General features: G+C 50.5%; 1 long non-coding RNA gene across 1 annotated transcript in view; it reads left to right on the forward strand.

The window, feature by feature from the left end:
* LOC140215533 (uncharacterized) overlaps positions 1 to 25,803 on the forward strand; it is a 192,684-nt gene that overhangs the window by 34,474 nt on the left and 132,407 nt on the right. The window lies entirely within an intron of this gene.

The following is a 25,803-nucleotide window of genomic DNA, read 5'->3' on the forward strand; positions in this document are numbered from 1 at the left end:
AAAACGGCGTCGTTGCATTCGCTACATATGACGGTGTTTTTCTCCGTCAGATTTGGCAGGCAGTCTGGCAGGAGTGTCACTCGACTAGGTTACGAGTTGGGAGCTCGAAGCTGTGGTCAGATTCCTCGTTGGCATTCCGTAATTATATTCTCACGGGCGTGGTATGTTGCAGAACCGCTGTCGCGATCTATCGTGGCGACGGTACATCGTTTTTTTTTTTTCAATGATTACAAGTACTGATCCAGCTGTAGGGCACATGTAACCGACGGAGGTCTCGGAGAGCACCTGAGATTATAATAAAGCAGGCGGCGCAGGAACTGCAGGGCACCCAAGCTCGAAGCAGAACGGTACGTAAGTTGGGTCCGCCGAGGCAGGTGTGTGCCAGGGAGTGTTCGCACGGACAGTTCCCCTGGCACGCGCAGCGGTGCCTCGCAAGGTCGAGATACTTTAAAGGCACCTGCGCCCATGATCTTTCTTTTGCCTCGGTGCAGTGAGCAAGATTAACCAGAATAATATAGAGGGCATCAGGTGCAGTAGGGAATGCGAGTCATGGCAAATGTAGCTCGCGTCGCCTGGCGTGTGTAGTAATATCGGAGTGAGTTGTATGAACTTTATGCATAATACGCTTTGTTAAGGTACCTTAAAGCAATGGGTCTAGAGGACGGTGTAGGTACGTTTTTTCGTACCGCCCTAATCCTATACCCAGTGGCGTAGCTAGGTCGTCTGGCACCCGGGGCCTATAGGTCTTCTGTCACCCCCGCCCCCGCGGGTGTAGCCGGCGGAAAGAGGGGTGTCTTCAGACGTATATGACACCCCCCCACCCCCCACTGGCCCCTTGCACCCGGGGCCCACGGCCCCCCGGCCCCCCTATTGCTACGCCACTGCCTATACCCCCCCCTACGAACACGCACACATACCCCCTTTTTTCCCTATATATATAAATACAATTCCTTCCCATGACAGATTGACCAGTTCATGTTGTCAACTTGTCAATAACTGCCATAGGAATTACTGTAATAAACACAATTGCACGATCGGATTGTTTACTTTTATTTTTTATAGTAACACTGAGAACTACATAGAACCTTATTTTCTATATGTGAGAGAAGTATAGGGCCTCTTGCACATGTGGATATCACAAGCTTAATCCAATGTGCAATACACAGACAAAGCAGCTGCTACAACATGAACTGCATTGAGGGCCACACAACACATACGTAATTAAAGGTGCAAAATATAGAGGGAAGCTTCAAAACACGCTCTGTAGCACTGCAAAGTATAACATATATTGTACGTGTACACTAAATGCTCAAAAAAGCAATGCATCAATGTCCCATTTGCCTTCAAGTTGCTTCAAGTTCAACTTTACTGAAGTTTATTATGAGCATATGTACAACAGGAATCTGCTGACACACCCGCAGTCAAGGTGGCTGTTCTAGGTGTGCTGGCTGCCTCAGTGTAAGAAAAAGAAAGAAATTGGGTGAATGTCGACACCAGTGCCACTGCTTCTTGCCTCTGACCTGCACGTGCCTCGGCGGCATCTTTGTGCACAAGTGAGCTGGCGTGGCGAGGCGTAGGAGTCATCCGAGAGAAAGAGTATCGTTTACATGGAGAAGTGGCTGTTCACATTGCCTGTCGCTTTCCCTCAAATGCTCCCTTGGCGACTAGGGTGACACACCTGCAGTCAAGGTGGCTGTTCGAGGTGTGCTGGCTGCCTAAATGTAAGAAAAAGAAAGAAATTAGATTAATGTCAATACCAGTGCTATTGCTTCTTGCCTCTTGCCTGCATTTGCCTCCACGGCCTCTTGGCTTGCGGAGTTTGCATGAGGGAGCTGCTGTGGCTAGGCGTAGGCATTGTCTAAGCGAAAAGAAAAGGCCATTCAAATGGGGAATTATGGAAATAAATGCAGTTCCTATGTCTGCTTCTTGCACTCTTTCTGTCTAGAAGTTTTCAAACATAGTGTCCAGAATACACCAGCAATTTGACTGCTCTTGCTTTTTACCTGCAGGTGTTGCTGTGAGATCCCCAATATGGCTGCGTGCAGCATTGTAACACTTGGTGGAGGCATTTGAAATGGTAGCCAAAAATATAAAGAATCATCCTTGTCTGCATGAATGCTTTCAATTTCTAAATGCAGTGGTAACTATCGCTATTGGTGCAAGGTCCACCACATCTATGCGGCAAGTGCCATAGCTCGAAACTGAATTTTTCCTTTAGTGTTTCACAAGGCGTCTGATATGTCCACATTAGATGTGATCCGCTTTTTATTTATCCCAGTGTGGAGAGGCCATCATTAAATTGTTTTTATTTTTGCGTGTCTTGTTTTGTGGTTTGTTTCAGAATTTATCAAGCAGCAGTCTCAGGATGCTAAAGTGACAATCATCAGCTTTTGTTTTGCAGAAAAACAATGCATTTCCTGACCCATTGTTTGCCATCCCATCACTCTCATAATTTTGCAGAGTATTCTACCTATATTGACTTGCTTGACCTCCACTAAAGAGTCTTGCTTTTCAAACACCATTCTTTCCTTAAGATCATTCGACACTTCTCATAATTTCTGTACCTTGGGCCTGATACTATGCATTCACCATTTTTGCTTGTTGTTTCTGACTGGAAATGTCTTCTTTAATTTAGAGCTTAAGTTTTACCTTTGGAACACACAGAAGGGCTTGCCATTGCATATCTGCATTACAGGGCAACATGTTTCATTAAACATTTGCAAAACCCAATAGAAGATTGATGAATGCAGCTTGCAGTGTGATTTGACTGAATGAGCCATAAAAGTAACTCATCTCACTTGGTAAATTAAAGCACATATTAGTGTGAGGTACAACGTATGTTACACTAACGTGGTGGGTTCTCTTGCTTATACAGCAAAATAATCGGTGTGCGAGAAAAAAGTTATTTTTACGTACCCCTTGTACACACTGATAATGAGCTGGAGCTGTCCACATGATCTACTTATTTTACCTGCAAGTATACTCAACAAAAATGTGTCTAAGCTGCTTAGTGGTATTTGATAGCGTCCTCGATCACCTTGCCCCGGGGTTGCCCCGAAACCAGAATGGTGCGCTTTGCACCGCGGGGGTGGCGCACTGCGGAGGGTCAACATCGAGGACAAAACTGCACCCCGTGCAGGTTGCTTGCAGGCAGCGCTACTTTGCCCCTGGCGCACAAAACGTGCGCGAACACGCGCGCGCGCACATTTTATTGCTTACAGGTGCTGAGCATCCGCGGCAAGCGCTCGAACCTTGTCAAACTGCGTGCTCCGACATACCTGGTTGCAAGCAAACACCAATCGATTTTATAATTAATCCTGACGACCCGTTCAACGAACCTGTCCACTTTCGGCTGCAATTCACCACATTGTTTTTGGACGAGGTCGATCAGCATGTCGTCTTCGCTCTCAGACGAACTTGACAAAAGCTCATCGATTGCGGCAGCTAGCAGCGCTTCCTTTCTCATTGCCGACATCTCCACTAGCTAACTCCGTCAACTCCGTTGCAACCGCAGCTATATCGGGCCAGAGCGTCCGCGATTCTGCAGTCGGCAGTGCGCGCGCGCGCGTGGCGCGTCCCGCAGTGCTTGCTGGGATTGCACCCCGGCGCACCGCCGATTTTCTCGGTGCGAGACGGGGCAACAGAAAACCGCTCCAACAGGGTGCGCTTCCGGTGATCGAGGATGGTCGGTGTGCACCGGTGCGGTTGATCGAGGATGAAAGTGCGCACCAAGGCGCCCCGGTGCGCACCGGTGCGGGTGATCGAGGACGCTATGAGATTATGCCAGTATTGCATATGTGCGTGTTGCCTAAAATAATTCAATTTTGAAAATGCTCGTAGTGGTCTGATGTGCATATCTGCAGTTTATTGATACATGTAAAAGACTCAGCATCAAGTGCAAGTGAACGGTCCCACAGTCCCGGAGTCGATCATGCAAATAGATTTGCTGCAAAAATTTGTGACCAGAAAAGATATGCCACATGAAATGACATGCAAGGAAGTGTTGAAAATATTGCACAGGTAATAAAACGCCTACGCTATTAATATATGGGTTCATGCACTCGATTTCGTCCGTATTAGGCACTCGCTTCTTGATTGCTTCGTGCACAGAAATACTCGGCATCGGGCTGTTTTTCTACTGTGGCGCGTTTGTAGAAGCATGATTGTTCAGAGTGTAACAATTACACAGAATCTATGACTTGCTTGGGGATTCGCCAGTACAATTCTGGTGCGCTGGTCCGCCTGTCCAGCAACTTCCTACTGAAGGGAAATCTGCAAACAAAAACACCGCTCCGCATGTAAAAAAAATTTCTACTGTGACGCTTCTCAAACGATTGTGATGCATCACTAGAGCTGTCTACTCGCGTGATGTTCTGAACAAGAAGATACATTCGTGTACTTACATGTGAAGGTATATGCCAGAGAACTTCGGGGCTTCGGTAGCACAAAAGGCACGAATGTGCCATAGCGTCCGATGTGACGCGTGATCGCATGTCAAACCTAAACTGCACGAAACTACTACGCCTCCAAAAAAAAAAAACAGATTCGAAACCGAAATTCGTGTCATTCTTTATTGCATGAATGCGTACATCGTGATTTACATAAGTCACCAACTTAGCAAGCGCTTTCTTTAAACTTAATATTAACGTATTGCCTTCATAAAGCCATCAGGTATGCATTTTTAAATGACAAAGCATAAGGTCACCTGTAGTTGCTTTCAGCTCTTTCAATAGTAACTGCACTGGCCACATTAACCAGTAGCAACAGGGCGGCGCCCTAAGGGTTCCCACTTTTTCGGGCCAGCTTTTCCTCTAGAGTTGGTATGCTAACTCTATGATGCGCTCTAAGAAACCTCCTCCGTAGTGCCTAGGCTGAGTCATATATTCAAGGAGCAAAAGCCCCCAGATTTTCTCTCTCGCGCCCGCTCTTACTCGCGCCTACGCAGAAACGTCGAGCGCCGTCAAAAGCGCCACGCCCCGCTGTACCTACTAGCCATTGTAAAAACGTAGCCGGGCTTGTTGGTATACTGTAACGGCGAAGAGTAGCCTGCATTTCGGCAGCATCGCCACCGGCATGAGATCGTGGTTGCCGTAGAGTTACTCATAGAGTTTCCTGCAAACTCTATGGAGTTACTGTACTATCGCTAGAGGACAAGCTACCCATAGGGCTCATGCATAGAGTTTCATATTACAGTCAAACCACGATATAACGAACACGCATATAACGAATTATTGAATGTATCGAACTCTTCCGAAATATTTTTGTCAAACATATGTATTTTTAACTTCCTATAGCGAACGCGCTTTAGCATAAAACGGATATAACGAACTTCGCGACGCCAAGCCCTACCTCACTTTAATAGCAGGCGGCAGGCTTCGTTGCACTACAAGTTTGTTGTGCGGCGCAGCAAACGTTCAGGACTACCTCGCAGGCGCTGACAGCGCCACAGATTCCACGTCGTCATCGAGAGTTAACAGCCAAAGAAATCGTCCGCATCTGGATGGATGGATGTTATGAGCGTCCCCTTTGGAACGGGGCGGTGGGTTGCGCCACCAAGCTCTTGCTACTATGCTGCCTAATATCCTACCTAGGTTAACCAATGAAAAAAGAAAGAAAAAAAAAACACTATGAACTACCGCGTCCAAACTTTCTGATCCCCTATTACGAATTGTGCTTTTGTACGTCTCCGTCTTTTGTCGTTTCCCTACTTCCACCAATCCTCCAATCGCCTCTTACTAATGTCTATTGCGGACCTGTTTGCTTTACCACTGCTCCCGCTGAACCCAAGGGCTTCAAGGAGGCCAGTGGTGCCTAAATCGACCGCTGGGTAGACGTCTTCACATTCTAATAAAATATGCTCCGTCGTTTCCCTAGCTTTACTGCAGCAAGCACATGCTTCTTCTTCCTTCTTATATCTCGCTTTATAGGTGCGTGTTCTAAGCCATCCCGACCTCGCTTCGAAAAGTAATGAGCTTCCCTTTGAGTTATCATAAATGGTTTCTTTCCTGATTTCGTTTTTTCCTCTTAAGTAGTTACTCATGGCAGGTTTCTTTTCCATTGAAACCGCTGACAGCGCCGCTTCAGCAGCGGCGGCAGCGGCGTGATCGAATGTTGCTTTTGCGTTTTAGTGTTAGCAGTGCCGTGGCCGTCGTAGCGTTGTGTGGAGGCTCTTTCGGTGGTCGTGTCGAGTGCGGTGCGCGGGTGTGCGTAGTGCTGTCATCAAGGCACAAGCACACGAGACCATGCGGACAACTGCACAGCGTCTTCGGCCCCCTGCGTTCAGCGACTTGGAGAAGGCGCTCTACAAATGGCCGCGATAACGCAGTTCTTTGTGCGTAAATAAATGAACGTGACCCAAGTAAGCATTGTTCGAGTTGCTGTGCCTTCTCTGATTGAATTTTGCTCCTCTTGCATGTATTTTTAAAGAAATTTTATATTACGAATTATGGATATAGCGAACTAATTTCCGACTTTTTAACTGTTCGTTATAACGAGGTTTCACTGTAGTATACTTAGACGGAAATCTGGCGCTGCGATCGTTCAATCATCATGGGCAATGGGAATGATGGGAAGTACAGGCTTCGGATTGGCATTCTATTGCTTGGCGAACTAGTCTAAAAGTATTTTTTTTGGCAGTTTTGGTTTCGCTCCAAGCGCAATCGCTATAACCTGCAGTGGAACAGTGCAACGCAAAGCTCTCTGCCTTTGTTATGTTGTTTGAAGTGGCGATAGCGCGCTGGGCCAGCGGCTGAGCCGATATTTGTGTCGCTGGAGGCGTCGAAGCCCTGACGAGAAAGCGACGGCATCGTAAACGTTGAAAGAACATGTTTTGAGCGTTTGGACCTTGGTTTGTTAAGTGTGTTAGGTTGGCGCTGTAGCGTTACGTGCTTTATGAAACTTCAGAATAGGAAAAAGAAGGCACTACTGATACAAGAGATAGACAGTTGTACTTCTAGTGACAATCAAATTTTATTGAGGGCTTCATTATGCATTGCTCGTTTACGTGCTCATTGAAATGCGTGTTTTACGACTTTGAGAACACAAACTTACTTGTGGTAGGAAAGGTTGCTGTTCCCTGGCTGTAGTGTAGTGTCGCAAAATGGGTAAGTGCAAAGCCACGCCGTAACGCTTCGGAAGCCGTACGTCAATATAAAATATGATGAAGCATACTCATAGGAGGCCACAAGCGTCCTAGCTAGCACTGCAGCAGACGTGCTTAAAAGTACTTGAAGACGCTCAGCAATCGTGACAGCCGACGCAGCCTTTCGAAAGAGCGAGAGAGTTCGCAAGTGCCTGTCGTCTGCGAGAAAAGTCTCGCGTTTGCATCGAGCAGGCGTCGTTGCAGACGACGCTTGTAGCATTCCGCTCAAGGGCGCAACACTTTCTCACAATACAACATTTTTATTTCCAGAAATACTTGAGTATTTTTGTATAAGTACATGCACGGTTGTTATTGCTGTTGCAAAAATAAATAAATTATTATTCTCTGGCGTTAAATCGGGAACAGGATAGCACAAGTATGCATACCCTGGTGTGTCCTGGTGACAAACAATAGTAAACCATGCTTCCATCTCAAAGTGATACAAAGTTTATGTAGCGTGTTGTACATTATGTAACATACTGCTGAAATAAAATTAGATTTTACGCGATAATATTTGAGTATAGCTGTGTTTACTGCGCCGTAAGCAAACGCCACTAGTCTAAATATCGAAGTCAATCCGAAGCCTGTACTTTTCATCATTCCCATGTAGGTTGAGGCAACGCTCATGAGAACCCCCGTAAAGCCCCTCAATCTTTCAAAAGTAGCGCCATTCTTAGATCTTTCCGCCACCACGCTCACCCTGGCGCGTCCTCCTCCACGCTTCCTGTCGCCCCAGCCTCCTCCGCTCCCCCATTGGCCAATCTGTGTCACGTGGAAGCGGGCGCCGCGCTTTTGTATATTTTTTTCTTTCCAGCGTGGAGCAGGCGCCGCGCTTTTGTAGATTTTTTCTTTCCAGCGCGCGCCGACCTCCATTGTTGGGCCTGCGCGACGAAAGTACGGCAGGCGGACTGAAGGCACGTTCACACCGAAGGCGGAGCGGACAAGCGGACAAGCGGATGCGGCCAAGCGGCCGCGGATTTTCCGCTTTGCGGAAAATACGCGGCCGCTTGGCCGGATCGCGCCCGGACCGATTTTTTCCGCGCGGATAAGCTGGCCGCTTTGGCCGCAGCCAATCAGAACCCGACACTGCAGAAGCGCTGGTCAAGGAATATAAACGAATGTCTTTCTCTGGGCTTTTCGCTTCTGTTATTCAAAAGCGTCAAAACGGCAAGTTGGGCCAGTTGGTTAGGTTTGTTACAGCGCAAAACAACACAAGGACAAAAGAAGGTATAAAACGACGACACGGCGCCGTGTCGTCGCTTTATACCTTCGTTTGTCCTTGTCTTGTGTTGCGCTGTAACAAATCTTGAAAATCGGCTAGACAAGTGGCGAGTAAAATGCCAACAATCTCGTTTTCTTCGTCTGAGCTCATCATATTGCAGAAGTTGATAGCGGACGGGAGCGCGCCGACCCACGAAGAAAAAAATATCGAAAGTGCGCGCACAAACCCAAAGTGCCGCGAGATGGCGGCACATCCCTGAAATTGCTAAAGAAATTGCGAGATGCCCCGCCTTCACGGCGGCGCGGATAGCCAGACAACGCGGCCGGGCGCTCGCCGCCTCGTCGCTTTGAAAATCCGCTTGTCCGCTTAGACGCTCCGCTTTCGGTGTGAATGTGCCTTGACGGAGTGCGTTAGCGTAATAGAATGTGCAGGGCCGAGAACTTAATTGCGATGCCATGCTGCTGCACCTTCGGTTGCCACAACAGACACAGCGAGGGCAAAAAGCTTTTTGCTTTGCCGTCCGGCGGGCGCAACGCAAAAAGAAGTGTGGATTCGCAGGATCGGGCGGGCTGACTTCGAGGAAGTGGCAAAGAGCGCACGGCTTAGTGAAGTAAGGGCCACGGCTACTCACAACCTCTTATTTTGAGCCTAGTTCACGCCTTCCGCTTCGAAAAAGTGGGTGTTCATGCTCTGCGTGGTTTTTAGCGCGTTGTTTGACTTTCTTTTTTCGAATGTGCTCTCTTTGTTTCATGTAGTATCGTCTTGCGGTGAAATGCACGCATCTGCAGCTGGCCTGTGACATAAAAGCGACTTTATTCAGGGTGTGTTTTGAGCTCCACCAAAAGTTAGCACATTCTCAACGCTATTGCAAGGCTCACTATTACTTACGATGCAGTCTTTTAGCTTCGAATGTACGCCCGCATGTATTGATTTGGTTTGGGGTGATTAATGTTTTTAACGTTCCGAAGCGACTAAAGCTAGGATGGAGGTCGTAGTGGATGGCTCCGGATAACTATCTAGCTCGCCTGGGGATGTTTAACGTGCACTTTGATCGTAGAGTCGTACGTGGGCCGGTAAATTCCTCGTTGGCGTTTCATAATACTCGTGCGCTAGTGCTGCTTTAGAAGTTGGCGCCTCGGCGCGATTGAATTTCTTCAATAAATTTTTTTACTAGTGTAACAACTTGTCATTATTTCGTGTTATTGACGGCGCCGTCAGGGCACCAAAGCGGCAACGGCAACACCAAAGCTAGAACCAGCGCTAGATGGGGCTCGCCGAAGCCTGTGCATGCCACGGGGGTATAAGATCGCGGACAGCCAATTTTGTATGCGAACACTCCCTGCGACGTCTGCATTAGTGTAATGTTACGTGCTCTTCAGAGGCTTCCGTTAGCCATTACATGTGCCCTCCTGGAGCAGTACTTGTAAAAAAAAAAAAAAAAACAAGATATCGTCACGATTACCAAAGCACCCCACAATGAAAAAACGGCCCTGTTGCCAGGCATTGCTGACCGCACACAGCCGGAATCTCTCACGCGTCGACCGAACAAAAGTGTCCTGCAGGTACTTGAATGAACCTACGAAACCACGTACGCATACTTTCACGCTGTCAACACCTGAAACATTGGTAATTACGCGCGTGTTTGAGTACACAGCGTGCTTGCGTCGTGTTTCAGCAACACGAACTCTCAACGTCGCGCGCTTTACGCCTTAAATACGCCTTGAATAATGGTCATTTTCTCTATTTCCTCCATAATTCGAACACGAAATTCTAAAGGCCAGTTACCGACTGACGAAGAAAGATCTCGATTGAAAAAACTGCTCCGCAGGGCTCGAACGAACTTTTCTGCGGATTTCCTCCCGTAGCGTGTTAGCCGTCGTCTGCTACGGCAGGCCCACCACCGGCGGCGCCACCGTCGAGGCCGCGCCGAGCGGAGGAGGAGGGAAGCGAATGGCGCTACTTTGGGAGATTGAGGGGCTTTAAACCCCCGTAGACACTAGCGCCACATTTCCCTCTAGCGTATTTATTTACATACTCTATGGGCCCATGCTTTGAAATCGGGAACAGCAAGAGTGCCGCCATGTTGCTACGCTGAGGTTGCCAGCCCCTGAGACGCTTGCTGGACATGGCGATAGCAATCAGTTTTAATCTGGCAACCTATAGCTTGCAACTATAGCATAGAGAAAGGAATTCCTTTCTCTATGACTGTCTAGTCATAGGTAGGTGCATTCACTCACTCACTCAAACTAATTTCAAAGGCGTGAGTGCGAGTGAGTGTGAGCGGAGGTGAGTGCGAGGTTAAGTGAGTGCCAGTGAGTGTGAGTGGAGGCGAGTGCGTCTGAGTGCCAGTGAGTGTGAGTGGAGGTGAGTACGAGTGTGAGTGAGTGCTAGTGAGTATGAGCGTAAGTGAGTGCCAGTGAGTCTGAGTGGAGGTGAGTGTGAACGTGACTGAGTACTGTGAGTGTGAACGTGGGAGTGAGTGGAGGTGAGTGAGTGCGAGTGCAGCTGAGTATGAACTCTTCTCTCCTGTGATGCTTTTGCACAACCTAACCAGTTTGCTCGGCGCCGAAAACACTAGCGTGACGCCATTCCCAGTGGCCACCCCAGGAATGACAATGAGACAAGCCATGCAAATGCGGCATCACTACGACCTTTTTTCTTTTTTGAGTGCAGGTGAGTGTGAGTGGAAATGAGTGTGAATGTGGTGTTTGTGAGTGAGTGGAGGTGAGTGTGAGCACAGGTGAGTGTGAACGTGGGTGAGTGGAAGTGAGCGTGAACGTGAGTTATTGAGTGCGGATGAGTGTGAATGTGAGTGAGTGCTTGTGAGTTGAGGTGACTCTGAATATGAGTTGGAATGACGGTATGAATGTAAGTGCTCGTGAATGTTAGATGTGAGTACGAAGGTCAGTGAGTGAGCGCGAGTAGACGTTATTACGAACGTAGGTGAGTATATCACAGCTAGCGCAACAATTGAAGACGTTTAAAGTTCCCGTTAAGAGTAGAATGCGATAGCGTAAAAATGCTACGTTTGCATCGGAAATCATGGGAGGCTGTTGTTGGCGGGACCCTAGCGAAGAGGAAGTGGACACAGCATCGAAGGCACGCACATGTGATGAGTCCGAACTTCTTTTTAATATACAACCCAGTTAAAGAGCGTGCGTACCATGGACCGACAGTGGCTGAATGAGTTAACGTGCTGGTTTAGCAACCCACAGCTTCTGGGGCCGAATGTCCGGCCCGCAGTTTATTTTCAGGTTATCGTCTATTTATTTATTACCTTTATCAGAAATTTTCGCTCACAGCCAACAGACACCGACAACGCCGACAACGGATTTTCTGTGGCCCCGCGAGAAACAAAAACGAATAGCTATCTTCAGGACTCAGGCCGACCAGCACGCCCCTAGAACTCGATCAAGTATTTTTCCGATGATCGTAGGCGTAGAAAGAGAGGACACTAGCGGAGGAGGCGCGGTGTGGTATTTTAATATTTTGCCTTTATAGTGTATGCATTACGCATGATTCAGAGAACTTCTCAGATAATAATTTCCAGGGTTCTACTTTCCGAAACTACGATATGACTAAGAGGCACGACGCAGTGGCGGACTCCGGATTAACCTTGAACACCCGAGGTTCTGGCGCCCCCGTCGAAATGTGGCCTCCACGGCCGGGATCGAACCTGTGTCCTCGAGCTTAGCACCTCTCGACTATAATGGCGCTTGGCAGAATCACAAGCATAGTCTCAAACAGTAGCACAAACACAAAAGCCAACGGATCATATTATGCTCAGTTCGACATGCCTACTGGTGTAAATTCTAGAATTACACGTATTCTGGGCTGTTCACCATGTTTGTGATATTTCTTTCCAAAACAGCTTTGGTAGCGAAGTGAAATAAAATCTGCAAAATGTTCCAATTCACTAGTTTCTTCAGGACTGAAAAGCTAAGCGTAGAGACATATCCCCTCATCCCAAACGCCTTGCGGGCTTTCTGTCGTCACTCAACACTCCCAGTTTCAGCACTTGCTCTGGAGGCGTAGAGCAGCTTCGATAGAGTTACGAGAGTTGAGACATTAAATAATAAGTTCTGCTGTTTGCGCATGTGTTTTTATCCTATTTTATATGGTGTAATACTTGAGGAACAATGAGAGAGCGCTGTTAACCTGCCCGAAGCAAGTGATTTTAGCGCATTTCAGCAGGATATCTGCATTTCTTCGTTTCATTTTTTCTGTTGTCGCGTTGTGTTGGCTGTCTGCTGCTAGTCGGAAGTGTTTTAAAGCCAGGTCACTTTCTCTAGCCGTGCGAAACTTGCACTTACCACATTGCTGTAGTTTATACAGTTTTGTCGTGTTCTCGGCATTTATTGCGCGAATGGCTCTTCCACTGAATCCTCGTTGTTAGGCAGGCCAAGGGTGGAAAAATATTTCCTTTCCTGCAGCGAAAAGAGCGCGAATTGAATGCGCTCAAGCAGGCGAACTAAAGTCGCGTAGCATTTTATTTATTCTTTTAGGAATGCTGCCCATCTCACAAGAGATCGTTGCAGAGAGGGCACCCGCCGTGGTTGCTCAGTGGCTATGATGTTGGGCTGCTGAGCACGAGGTAGCGGGATCGAATCCCGGCCACGGCGTCCGCATTTCGATGGGGGCAAAATGCGAGAACACCCGTGTGCTTAGATTTAGGTGCACGTTAAAGAACCCCAGGTGGTCAAAATTTCCGGAGTCCTCCACTACGGCGTGCCTCATAATCAGAAAGTGGTCCTGGCACGTAAAACCCCATAATTTATTTTTTTTTTGCATGGAGGGCATACATATAAATACAAAAGAAGCACAATCAAGTAATTTATACAATGGAAAACACAAACACTAGCAGAATTAATGCATGAAATTATTAGTAGCAGTACGCTTGGGATGACTAAAATATAGCAATAACAAAAAATGCAATGACAGTATGCATGTTGATGAGGTCAGATTATTCAACCACTATCCCGATACAGGTTTTAAAAAAAATTGTTCACAGAAACTGTTCAGCATGTACATTAATTGCCACCATAGTTAGTGTTACGCTTAGCTTGGATGGTAATTGTTAGCGCGAGTGCAAAGACATTCAAAATCAGGCATGGGAAGACCTTCGCAGACGCTGTAAGAGTTGGGGTGGGGCATGAAATAAGTGGTAGCTGGCCCATGCCATCGTCCGACTCATCCACGCTAAGGACGTTGTTGAAGGGAGGGACTTGTTCTCATCGAGAACGAGGAATATGGGATTTATTTACAAAATCTACATGAAGGGTGGAGAACGTTACATTTCATCAGTCTAGCATGACTGAAAAAGAAAGCACACTGAACAGCCGAAAACGGCTGCTTAAAAACACTGTCCTCCCTAGATCCCTAGGTGAGGGAAAACTACCATTCAACCTTCGTCCAATGGGAGCGTACAAAGTATCGTAGTCGACCCGCCTTTGAGGGGGAGGGTTCACACACTCACTTCCGCACTTTGGTTTCACTGAACACACCCAGGAGCAGTGGCGTAGCCAGAAATTTCGTTCGGGGGCGGCTCACTTTGTAGCTCGGCCTCCTCCGTATAGAAATAGTCGAGGGATCAAATACATTAAACATTAATAATAATTGCGTTGCTATTGCCAAAGATGTTGCAAACGAATTCTTGAACGCTACGCACTGCTAAGGCAAGTAAAATATGTACTTTTTCATAAAAGAAAATGCTCCTATGTCTCAAAATTGTGCCCGAAATAACTTATATCAATGCTTCCATGTTTTCTCTATATTTAATAAGTAAAGCACGAACTTTATAACTAAGCCACACGAACTTTAGAACTATATCAGTTTGAAACCAGCAAAGCAGTGCATGCCGCTGATATCAAAAATGTAAACGCTATGAAATGAACAAGTTGAGGACAAATATTTTAATAAAACTTTGTTAGCCTCCTTGCCTTTCTCTGATATGCATCTCTCTCTCTGTCATTGAAGAACCTTGCTTACATTTTTGTACATATGCAACGACCAGGGGAAAATCTCGATGACGCTGTCCTTTGTGAGAATGTATTGCGCAGGAGCAGCTGTCACCGGTCGCGTATTGCGAGTAATTAGAGAGTTTTAGAATAGGGGCCCCAATAGTTTGGGGCCCCAAACAGCTTTGCGGGTGTTGGCGTTGGGGCACGTAGGAGTGAAGAGTTTTAGAATAGGGTTTTACGTTTGCGGGTAGCGTCTTGCGCTGACAGCGCCACTATACGGCGTCAAAGAAAAGCTATTAGAAATAATTAAGTAAAATACACCATTTTATGATAGGAATAATAATTTTGACTTACGTGTATTTGCGTTTAATTACAATTTAGAGGTTATTCTGTAAGCAGCAAATAATTAGTTGCGCTTAGTTTTGAGCAAACCAACTTTACTAGCCTTCACCAGCCAAGCCTAGCCGTGTTAGGCTTACGAGCCATAATATCCACAATCGAATTCGAAATCGGCGGCGTCTAATGAGTCAATCTTCATAACACACGCTAGTTGGGAGAAGGCGATAACCGCAGTCACTTCTCCTAGCTTGCGAACTTCACGCGTTACCGCGAATCGAACCCAGTTTTGTGCTAGGTTGGAGCCGTCGCTTCGATGGGTGCCGCCATGTTTGCCGACGCAAAGCTTTTGGGGTCGCTATTTGGTCTCCCGCTAAATCGGTGAAATAGCGTTCCCAACGCAAAACCCAAAAGGTTGCGTCGTGCGCATGCGCAGTGGCTCCGACGCTATTTCTTTGGGGCCCCAAAACGTTTGGGGCCCCTATTCTAAAACTCTCTATTGCTCCGAAATTATAGTCGAAACAGAGAGCACATATACAAAGCAGGACTTCTGCAAAATATAGGAGGGCGAGCCAAATGAAAGTGAACCAATGCGAACATATGACCAACGGGGTACTTTATTTAAAATAGTCTCCATGAGCATTTAGACAGTTGTCCCACTGACTAACGAGTCGCGTAATTCCCGTCTGATAAAACTCTTTGGGTTGCTGCTTCAAAAATCTGTAACTGGCTCTACGTCATTGTCCGACACTAATCTGGTTCCCTTGAGCAGTTTTTTTCAAATACTCCCAAATGTGGAAGTTCCAAGGCGACATGTCTGGTCTGTATGGCGGACGTTGAAGCGTTTCCCACTTGAACTTTGCCAGTTTTGTATTAACCACATCAGCGACGTGGGCTCGGGCAATGTCGTGGAGCAAGGTGATCCCATTGCTCAATTTTCGACGTCGTTTGTTGATTGCGACACACAGCCGATCCTACGTTTCACAATATCGGAAGCACTTGCAATAGCCTGTCCCGGTTTAGCAAATTCAATCAATAATGGCCCCTGACGATCAAAAACAAAAGTCAACAACTTTCCGGCAGAAATGACGGCCTTTTGCTTTCCTTGGGGGTGGTAAATTTCAATGTTTCCAGTGCAAGCTTTGCCGTAGTATTTCAGACTAGTAGTAGCGGCACCACGACTTGTCCCCGGTCACATTTGCAGACAAAAAGTCGTCACCCTCATCGTGATACCGGATTAGATGAGTCAAGGCAGACTTCTGCGTCTTCTGGCGATGGTTCAAAATCTTGGGCATATATTGCGCACACAAGAGCCGATAACCGAGATGTTCATGAATTATGGTGTGACCCAAACCGTGACTGATGTTCACACGCCCCGCCAATTCATCGATGCTTATCCTCCGTTCTTGTCTAATCAACCTCTGCAGTTGTATTGGGGGTGATTGCACGGTGGCTTTGACCCGGCCATGGATCGTCTTTGCAACTTTCACGTCCTTCTTTGAACCGTATGCTCCAACGCTTCACAGTGGCCAATGAAGTGCAATGTACAATGCAGACGGCAGCCATACGGCGACTAATTTCTTTTGGGGAAACATCGTCATCTGTCAGAAAGCCCACCACACCATGCTGTTCAACTTTTGGAGTGTCCATTGTGTCACGCAACCATGTTCAACCCAGTGTATGAGAGCATTAAAGAACATATGCAACGACCAGGGGAAAATCGTCACCCCTGCATGTCACTTTTGTAAATGAGATGCCTATGTGCTATGCGCATGTCTCGCAGAGTTTTTCCGAGTCAGCCGAGGTGAACGGACGTGTCGTCAGCGCGCTCCGTAACCACCGAGACTACGCGACCTTCACCGACCGCCCTTGCCAGGGCCGCTATCGTCGGGAGTCATATGGGAAGCGGCCTTCTCGCCGTTTCCCACCGACCACCTTTTTGAAGCGGACTCTGCCTACGCGGGAGCTGCGCTCCGCGCAACGCCTGCTGTCGACGCCGCCCGATTTCGCCGCCTACGTCGATACAGCTCACACGCCGACATGGAATATCAAGTCGCAGACACCTCCATCAGCCCTGCCGAGCTTGAAGCTGACTCACGCTGGGTCCGTGCCGTGAAAGCACGCCGTGCAGCCGCGGCCCACCAGCCCGTCGTCTCGCCACCGCCTGCCTCGCCACCATCCAAGACTGCCTGCACTACCACTCTCCGTCGTCACGCTCCCCTACCTCGCCTCCCAGCGGAGGACTTCAAGATCGTCTACAGACCGGGAGGAGGGCTTGACCTCCGCACAACCACTAACGGAGCCCTGCTCCAAACCCTTTGCACTCGTGCGACCATCGACTACGCCAGCGCACGCACCGCCGACCGTGTACGGATAAATCCGTACAACTCCCTTACTGTCAGCACCCCATCTGAACCGCGCGCTCGCCTCTACCTCCGAGTCTCGGAACTCCGCCTGGGTGCCATATCTTACCCCCTGCGTGCCTACATGGCCGCACCCGACAACGCCCTCCGCGGTATCATACACAACGCAGTGGACTCCCAAACCCAGGACGAGATCGTCCAAGACCTCCAGTCAATGAACGTGAACACCCCCTACGCCATCGCTGACGCACGCCAGATGGGGCGCTCCCAATCCATCCTCATCACCTTCGTCGGCACTTCTACTCTTCCCTCCACAATCGTCTTCAACTGCGGGGTCTACCGCTGCCACCCGTTCCGCCCGAGAGCCGAGGCCTGCACGAACTGCTGGGCTCCTGGCCACCGAGCGGATGTCTGCACAAAACCCAAGTCCGCCCTCTGTCACCGCTGCGGCCAGGCCCACAAGCCAGTCGAGCCCCCGGTCTGCGTCCCCTGCTGCATCCTGTGCAAGGGAGCCCACGTCACGGGCTCGCGCTCGTGCGGGCTCCGGTTCGAGCGGAACGGCCCGTCATCGCCCCCGGCCACCTCCAAGCACCAGCCTCCCCCACCAGCGCCACCCACCGTGCCCATCCTCAAGACCCCCCGGCCTTCCCGTCCCCGCCACCACTCTGTCTCCCGTGGTGCCCAGTCTGCCAGCCGCCACCGCTCCGTCTCCTTCCCGCCTCTGCCTAGGTCCGAGGCGTCCACCGCCCCCGCCACCACCACCACATCACCGGTAAGCTGGAAACCGCAGCCTCCCACGTCGGACCCCCAAACCGCGGCCCTCGAGGCCACTATCGCTGCCCAGCAGCTCCAAATTCAGGAGCTGTCGCGCCAGCTGCAGGCCGCGCTAGTGCGTCTGTCCTCCCCCGCTCCTCCTCCTACTTCCCCAGCTCCCGCACCTCCACAGCCGCCGTCGCTAGCTGTGGAGTCGATGAATACGGCATCCTCGGCTGCATCATCGCGCGCCTCCTCTCCCAACCGCAGTCCCCCGCTCAAACGCCGATCACCTTCCTCCGACCCCGTCGCGCCCGAGCGTGACGTGATTCGCCAAACAACCTCCTTCTTGGAGGCGTTTGAGAAGCGCGTCATGGCCCGCTTTGCGCGACTTGAGGAGCGCGTCGCCAGTATCGACACCCGTGTGGCGGCCATCGAATCCCACCTTACCGCCCTAGACACCAGGGTCGCGGCCTTAGAGACCCGCCAAAGCGCCACTGAGGCCACCGTCGCACACCTGTCGCTCCCTGCCCCACTCACCCCGGCACCTACCCCAACTCTGTCGGGGGACTCCGCCATCCATCATGGCCAGACACCCCACGCGCCTTAATTTCTGGCAGTGGAACTGTCGGGGGTTCCGCAGCAAGCGGAACACCCTGCAGCTCCACCTCCAGAACATCCCTCCCGACACTCTCCCCTCCGTCCTAGCACTCCAGGAACCCCTAACTCCCGTGAAACTGCGCGACTACACCTCCTTCCATCCTTCTTCTGAAGCCTACCCAAACGTTGCCACACTGGTGCAGCGAAACCTTGCTGCCGTGCAGCACCAGTTGGACGTTTTGGACTGTGCCCATCTCCTCCTTGAAATCCTTCCTCGCCGTCGCACTGAGACAAGCCTCTTTGTTCTCAATGTGTACAGTCCTCCCAAAGCCCCTTCAGCTCCTCTCCTCCTCGTCCTCCGCCGAGCGCTCTCCTGCGCTGGCCGCAATGCCCTGGTCGTTCTTGGCGACTTCAATGCCCCACATACCAGCTGGGGCTACCTCCAGAACACTCGCAAAGGCCACTCACTCTGGACTTTCATCCACAACGAGTGCCTTTCGGTCCTTAATGACTTCGCTTGCCCCACCAGGATCGGATCTAGTGTTCAACGAGACACCAATCCGGACCTTACCCTCGTCAAAAATGTCGCCAATCCGACCTGGACTAATACAGGGGTCTTCCTCGGTAGCGATCACTACGTCCTCTGTACAACTTTCCCACTCCCCTCCCTTGCTCGCGCCTCTACTCGTCTCACCCAGATAGTCGACTGGGACCGCTTTCGCTCTACTCGTCTCTCTACTTCCTCCTCTGCTCCTATCACCGATCTCTCTGCCTGGACCGAGACCCTTTTGGCGGACGTCCACACTGCCACATCCACACTCCCTACAGCACCACACTCCACTACGGCAGACAGCCGTCTGCTGCACCTTTGGGAGGCCTATCACGCTGTCCACCGCCGGTGGCAGGCTCAGAAATACAATCGCCGCCTGCGCCTCCGTTTGGCCCGACTCGCGTTGGACATGGAGGAGCACTGCGCCTCTCTCGTTAGACAACAGTGGGGCCAGACCTGCGACCGCATGGCAGGCAACCTGGGCCTCCGCGACACGTGGTCGCTTCTCAGGGTGCTGCTAGACCCTACACACACTAAAGCTTCCCAGCGCAAGGATATCTCCCATCTCCTTCATTCCTCCCCACTCACCGATACTGACTGCCTGGCGGCCCTCCGGGACCACTACCTCTGCACCGACCTACCTACTCCGCTTCCCACCTACTCCGGCTCCCCAAACCCTGACCTTGAGGCGGACATCTCCGTGGGCGAGGTTCGTGCGGCGCTACTCACACTCCGCACCACATCGGCCCCGGGGGCGGACCGCATCACTAACAAGGTACTCCGCAACCTAGACACCCCCTCCCTCGAAGCCCTTACTGATCTCCTCAATACACATTAGCAGGCTGGCACTCTTCCATCCTCCTGGACCCATGCACGTGTCTCATTCATCCCCAAACCCGGCAAACCTATTGCCCTCGAACACCTCCGCCCCATCTCTCTCACCTCCTGTCTCGGCAAGCTGTTCGAGCATGTCATCCTGGCCCGCCTCCAGACCTATCTGAATGATCATGACTTTTATCCGGACTCCATGTTCGGTTTTCGTCCCCAGCTGTCCACCCAGGATGTCATGCTCCAACTTTCCGAGGATGTCCTACACCCCTCCCACCACAAACGCACTCGAGCTATCCTGGCGCTGGACCTTACTAAAGCATTCGACAATGTACACCACACCGCCATCCTGGACGCTCTCTCCTCCCTCCATGTCGGACCCCGTGTCCATGCTTACGTCACTGCGTTCCTCGCCCACCGCACAGCCGAAATCTCATACGGCCCACTTTCTTCTCCTTCCTTCTCCCTTGGCAACAAGGGTACCCCCCAAGGCTCTGTCTTGTCCCCTCTTCTGTTCAACATCACCCTCTTCCCGCTGGCACATGCTTTACGAGCTATCCCAGCTCTGTCTCATGCTTTCTACGCCGATGACATCACCCTCTGGGTGACCACCGGCAATCTTGGCGACATGGAGACCGCTCTACAGGCAGGTGTGGACGCGGTAGCAGCTCACGCCCGGGCCATCGGGTTGAGCTGCTCCCCGACCAAATCGGAGCTTTTGCTCCTTCGGCCTGGGCGGATGGCCCCCCTGTCGCCTTCTCCACTCACCGTCTACCTTGACGGCACACCCATTCCTCTCGTCTCTACCCTCCGCATCCTCGGACTCTTTCTTCAGTCCAATGGCAAGCACACCACCCTCATCACTCGACTCACAAACACTGTACACCACACTGTCCGCCTCATACGCCGCATTGCAAACCGCCACCACGGCATGCGCGAACACGACCTCCGCCGCCTGGTCCAGGCCTTTGTTCTCAGCCGCTTCATTTATTCTCTTCCGTATCTCTACCTTTCTCGTACCGAGGAAGACAAAGTCAACAGCCTCATTCGCCACGCATATAAGTCAGCCCTGTCCCTTCCCACATCTACGTCGACGGCTCGGTTACTGTCGATGGGCGTCCACAACTCCCTGACGGAGCTGACGGAGGCCCATCGCACGGCCCAGCTCCTCCGTCTCTCCCGCACCCGCCCGGGTCGCGCACTTCTCTCCACCCTTAATCTCTCCCCTCTTATTCCTCTTCCCACATCACTGCCCATCCCTTCCCATGTCTTCCCCCTGCTAACCGTTAATCCCCTCCCTAAAAATATGCATCCCGAACACCACCCCTCCCGTAGAGCAGCGCGAGCCTCCGCGCTCTGGCGTCAGTACGAACGGCAGGCCGCCGTGGCTTACGTAGATGCTTCCCCGTACCGCCGCTACCCAGCACATGCCCTTGCCGTCACTGACAATTCTCTCCGACCCACTCTTACTGCCTCAGTCTACACTTCTACCTCTGTCGAGGCCGAGGAGGCAGCTATTGCCCTTGCCATCACGCAAACCTCCGCGAAGTACATCTTCAGCGACTCCAAACCTGCGGTCTACAACTACGCGGTTGGACGGGTGGCACACCCGGCCATCGGAATCTTGCGTTCCGATACCGTTCCCTCTCGCCCCATCCAAATCATCTGGGTGCCCGCTCACGCGGCCCATCCTGGTAACGAGGCGGCCAGTTCCATCGCTCGAGATTCGACTGACCGAGCAAGCCCGTCCCCGCCGGGAATGGATACGCGCGACGCGCTCCTCACGTACCGCGATATCACGCAGCACTATCGCCTCTCTCGTCTCACCTTCCCCCCTCCGCACCAATCCCTTTCCCAGCCCCACCAACACTTATGGCGCCACTTTCAGGCCCATACCTATCTTACTCCTGCACGTCTTGCCCTCTTCCACCCCGGGACGCACTCGCCGGCTTGCCGCTTATGTGACGGCTCCCGCGCCGATTACGATCACGTCCTATTCTCCTGTCCGGCACACTTGCCCCCTGCCTCTTGGCGCCTAAGCAATCCGCAGCAGTGGGAGGCTGCTTTGTCCAGCACCGAGTCGGATATCCAACTCCGGCTGGTGAACTGGGCGGAGGACGTCGCGACTAGGCATGGCCTGGACGCCACAACCGGCAGCCTGAAGGCCGCCCACAACGCTGCTTTTTAATTTTTTAATTTGCTTTTACTTTTGGCTTTCTCATCAATAAAAGTTTTTCACCACCACCACCACCATGTCTCGCAAATAATGAGCCGAACCAATATTGCGCGGGTTGGGTTCGCTCACTTTCATTTGACTCGCCCTCGTACATTAGAAATGCGAAGATACAAGGAGAGAGAGGGATAAGATAATGCAGAGAAAGGCAGGGAGGTTAACCAGAGGTAGTTCCGGTTGGTTATCCTGCACAGGGGGAAGGGTTAAGGGGGATAAAAAGAGAAACAGAGTGGAAGGGGGAGATAGAAGGAAAGAGAGACAAGCACGAACAAAGCGCGCACAATACAGAGCGGTAGCGGGCGGCATTCTCAGAGTCTGTCGTGAAGCCCCGTAGACCGCAGGAACCTTAACAACGCGAGTAAGGCCTTCAACGCGGATGTTCTTTCGGAGCATTGGCCTAAAGCTTTTAGTTCTGATAGTGGACGATTGTCCAACTGGTTCAGTACTCTGCACATCACTTGTCTCTGAGCACTATATCGCGGGCAGACACAGATAATATGTGTGAGCGTCTCGTCGATGTTGCATGTGTCGCACGTGGGGCTGTTGGCCATTCCAATGAGGAAAGCATATGAGTTCGTAAAGGCAACGCCTAGCCACAGACGGTAGAGCATGGTCTGTTCACGTCGTGGTAACCCAGGCGGGAGGTGCATCCGTATGTCCGGGACAGCGAACGCAACCGACACATGGTGAAAACATTTGAGTCCCACATGGGCAAAGTACAATCACGGGACATCAATCGCAGCCCAGCCGCAGCGTCTGTTCGCGAAAGCGGAATGAAGACTTGTTGACCACTTTCATGTGCAGATGGGGCGGCTTCGTCGGCGTGGTCATTCCCGCTGATGTTACAATGTCCTGGAAGCCACTGAAAGATTATGTTGTGTCCTTTCTCATGGCTTTGATGATATATGTGCCGAATTTCTGAGGCCAGTTGTTCATTTGGTCCGTGGCGCATTGGGCTTCGTATGCACTGAAGGGCTTCCTTGGAGTCACTAAAGATTGTCCATTGTTGCGGTGGCTTCTGCTTAATAAAATCAAGTGCAGCACGGAGCGCCGCGAGTTCTGCACCCGTCGATGTGGTCACACATGAAGTTCTTAATTTGATTTCCTCATATTTTGCCGGGACGATGACTGCAGCAGCAGAGCTGTTGAGTTTTACCGAACGATATGTGTATACATGTTGCCGGAATCTGTGCACGTTGTGAATGTGCTCCAAAGTTGCCTGTTTCAAAGCTTGCAATGGCGCTCCAGCTTTCTTTCTGATTCCTAAAATTATCAGTTGCATTTGCGGCCGGTGCAGACACCACAATGGATCTGATAATCGTGTAGCGGGCGTAAATTCTGATGGCAAGTGGGACAGATGTCTTGCAATAGTTTAGCAAAAGTTGAAAGTGGCCTTTTTGCTGGCAAGCCAGCAAGATGGTGGCAGGGAATCCGAGTCAGGTGTCGGATGTGTACTCTCAGGACATCTGTATCAATGTAGACTGTCAAAGGAGCGTCTCTGGCTATGGCCACTGTCGCAATCGATGACGTAGTTTTGGGGAGACCGAGACAAGTCCTGAGTGCTTGTGCTTCCACGCTCTGGAGCTTGCGGATATTCGTAGTGTAAGTATTTCGTAGTACAGGTAAGCTGTACCGCAGGAAGCCCAAAAACAGTGCTTTATATAGTTGCAACATTGACGGTACTGTTACACCCCAGGACATCCCGCCGAGAAACGCAAGAAGGTCCAGAATGGCGGCCAAACGCTTTGTCATGTACGAGACATGAGGGCTCCAAGACAGGTCTCTATCAATGATGACACCAAGAAATCGGTGCGTTCGTCTATATCGTATTAATGCGCAATGCATACGGGGCCATCGCTTTGCCAGTAAAAGCAACGAGTGCACATTTCTCAGCGGAAAGCTCCAGGCCTTGTCTTCTTAGATATGTTGACACAGCTGTTGAGGCTTTCTGAAGTCGTGCGCGGACTTGTACACATGTCACGCCTGAAGCCCATATGCAAATGTCGTTTGCATATACGGAAAGCTGAACGGTTTGCGGTAAAGATTCAGCGAGACCAACGAGCACCAGGTTGAAAAGGGTAGGGCTGAGTACTTCGCCTTGCGGTACACCACGACTGGTATAGCTAGGCGGCGTTGGTCCGTCTTCAGTCAAAATAAAGAAAGATCTGCCATTCAAATCGTTGCCTATCCAGCGAAAGGTATGTCCACCAATCCCTACAGCTTCTAAGGCGGCCAGAATTGCATGATGGTCTACATTGTCGTACGCACCTTATCGTTCTACGACCTTAGAGAGGCCAGACCCACCCAAAAGAAATTTCAGCGTCGCCTTGCTGTACTGCAAAATCAACGCTGGAAATCGTTCTGCGAGTCTCTCGACCCGCGTAAACCTCTGTCGGTTGTCTGGAGAACAATCCGTGGACTTCGACCAGCTCCTCAACAGCGTCGTCCATTTAAGTCTCAAGCCCTACATCAAGGACGCCGAGAAGTTGAGGTAGCCGAATATTACTGCACAAGGATCGCGGGTCCGGCGCTCACGTATTCACCTTGCGCACTATTCCCATTGTCCCCCCTTGCTCCAGAGATCCTCGTATGGACGCTCCTTTCTCCATCGAAGAACTGGAGGCCGCACTTGCTGGGTGCAGGCGATCTTCGTCACCAGGACACGATGGCATCACATACTCTGCGCTTGCAAACCTTGGTCAAGAGGCCAGAGATGCCCTTCTTGACCTATACAACGCATCGTGGCGTGACGGCCTGGTCCCTACAACGTGGAAATCCAGTCGGCTTGTTCCACTCCTCAAGGCTGGCAAATCCCCGTTGGAATTGCCATCTTACCGTCCAATAGCACTGGCCAGCTGTGTCGGCAAGGTAATGGAGAGAATGATCCTTACACGGTTAGAATGGTACTTGGAATTTTACAACGTCTATCCAGAGGTAATGGCTGGTTTTCGACGCGGCCGCTCGTCAATAGATAGCGTTATCGACCTTGTGACACACGTACAACACCAGAAACATCTGAAACGAATTACTGCGGCCCTATTCCTTGATGTTAAAGATACAATGGAATGTACAAATCGGAAGATACAGTTTGATAAAGGGCAAAAGAGGGTCACTGGAAACAAAGTTCACTGCGCATATTCACAAAACCTCGCAACAAGATATTTAAATATACGTATAAGTCTCCAATAAATCTACGTACCTAAGAAAAAGTCACGATATATGATGCCTCAAAAAAGGCAAAAAAGCCATGTTGCGCAACCACAGATTCACAGATCACAGCCCCCCTCCCTCCACTCCCCCGATGTATCGCGCGCGACGGAAGGCCGCGCTCTTCCTCCCCACTTTTCTCCCTTGCGCACACAAGGCTGAACCACCATCATCGGCTCACAGAGAATGCGTTTACGTGCTCTAAATTCTGAGATTTTGTATATTTCCTTCTGTGCTTGCAGGTTTGTCACCGCAATGGTCCGCACTTACGTAACTGTTTCTGGCACACATTCAGCGCACACATCATTGTGAGCGGAGGTATTTAGTTAAGTGTGGCATGACGAACATAAACGTGCTGCAAAAACAGAATAAGCACGAGATGACGCGCATAACCAGGAGAATGAAGCAGGCTTGACGACACTTCATTGCTCTGCGCACTCGTCATGTTGTGACGACGAGTGGGCAAAGGTGTTTCACTTCATGTTAGTTTCATTTAAATTCACATTTGCTGTTTCAAGCTGTAACTTAGCGCAACAATCATGCCAACTGTTGAGGAAGTAGAACTTTATCGCTTTTGATATTGTACGTCTAGTAACCCACGCCGAAAGGT

This window comes from Dermacentor andersoni, chromosome 1 (genome assembly GCF_023375885.2).
Source record: "Dermacentor andersoni chromosome 1, qqDerAnde1_hic_scaffold, whole genome shotgun sequence".
In the NCBI taxonomy this organism is placed as follows: domain Eukaryota; kingdom Metazoa; phylum Arthropoda; class Arachnida; order Ixodida; family Ixodidae; genus Dermacentor; species Dermacentor andersoni.